Source organism: Cyprinodon variegatus, unplaced genomic scaffold (genome assembly GCF_000732505.1).
Source record: "Cyprinodon variegatus isolate N-32 unplaced genomic scaffold, C_variegatus-1.0 Scaffold1597, whole genome shotgun sequence".
Lineage (NCBI taxonomy): Eukaryota > Metazoa > Chordata > Actinopteri > Cyprinodontiformes > Cyprinodontidae > Cyprinodon > Cyprinodon variegatus.
This window is the reverse complement of record NW_015152050.1, coordinates 83,357-85,135: the sequence shown is the minus strand read 5'-3', so window position 1 is coordinate 85,135 and position 1,779 is coordinate 83,357.

Genomic DNA, 1,779 nt, shown 5'->3' with positions numbered 1-1,779 from the left:
CACCCACCGCACCGCACCGCAACGGTAAGACCGGAGTCGGTGTGAGCCTGGGGTCATGCAGGAGTCATTCATAAGAACAAATTCAACCTTAAATCGTTCGTACGGCTAAATCAGGAGAAAATTCCTCATTCTCCATTTTCTCCCGTTTCTATCTTCGCTCAGGTAGGAACTAATTTTAAGCCTGACTGAAAGAGCAGTCTAGTTCCATCAGTTTTTCTGCGTATCCTGTTGCTTTGCTCTCAGTCAGCAGATCCTCCGTCTCTGAACCACAAAGTTGGAGGTAAAAATATAAGAAGGATGGAAATAAATCTGCTTGTAAAATTTCATGTAAATCTTTTTAAATTACTGTTGTAAATTAAAATTTAAGGATAAAAATCTGGAACTTCTCAGCTGAAGGGCCAATCAGAGGCCAAAGCCGAACGTTTCCATTTCTCAGTGACAAAACTCTGAAATATAAAGAATTAAAAGTCGACAATAAATAAACGCATTAAAAACAAATGAATTCAAACATCCCTGTGATTATTTCTCTCAGTTTATTTACTTTGCTTTAAACTCAGCTGGCAGGATTAGTCCCGCCCCTGGCGTCTGATTGGCTGCTTGATGGCCGCAGCTTTGAACCTGGTCTCGGTTAGCTGGAGCAGGTTCTTCCTGGACTCGTCCCGGTTGGTCCAGAACCCGCATAAAACTCTGTGCTTCTGTCTCCATGTCGTTCATCAGGTGTGTGACGGGAAGGTTTCGGTCCACGTCATCGAAGGAGACCATCGCAGCTTCCTGGAAGCAGAGGGGGTGGACTCCATCAGCACCATCATCCAGAACTCCTTGGCCGGGCCGCGGGTCTCCCCAAAGGAAGGCTAACGACACCCCCACCCCCTCCCCGCTCCACCTCAGCACTGTCGGTGCAGAGGCGGGGTCTCTATCGGACCCACTGAGGTTCCGGCTGAGGGTCTTTGGAAACGAGTTTTGGACTTTTTGTTTACATTTTGTTGCCTGTAGAACGGAGCCTAAAGGCACGTCCAGGTTCTGTTTTAGCTCAATAATAAGTTTGTTCCTTTTTATTAATGTTAGCTTCATTCTTATCGGTTATGTGAGACAGAAGCTCGGTTCTGCTGGTGAACCTTTGGGCCTGCAGTGAATCCTGCGGATGAGCGGCTCTACTGGTACCAGCAGTTCTGGTTCTGAACACTGAACAGTTGGAGCTAAATGTGAGTCAGTTTGACTCAACCAGTTTATTAAAGCCTAACCTTTAACTCACAGCTGTAACCATGGCGATGTAATGAAGCACCGACTCTGCGGTGTGGATGATGCCATCTGAGGAACGGTTTCCTGTCTGCTGAGACCTCATTGGTCAGTGAAGGGTCAGGTGATCCTGATGAATAAAGCCTCTTTGTAAAACACTGATGTTCTGTTGTGTTTGAATGATGATGATGATGAAGGACGGGGCAGATTGTTCAGTTCATCCATAACGCTGTAAAATCTGGACCGGAAGGAGGAGGTGCAGCTCCTGGAAACCAGTCATGCTCATTTATTCAGCACTGGTTCCAATGTTCCCAGTTCAGGCAGATTGAACTGGTTCAGAAATAAAGCGTGATGATGATGATGGACCTGTCCGTGTCTCCTCCTCTCTGCCTCCATAAACTAATATGTTTCGATCGTCTCCAGAAGCAGTTTTTCATATCCAGTTTGTGGACTTCCTGATAGTAAAGAATTACAATAGTCCAGCCTTGAAGTAACAAATGCATGGACTAGTTTCTCAGCATCACCCCTGGACAGGAGATTTCT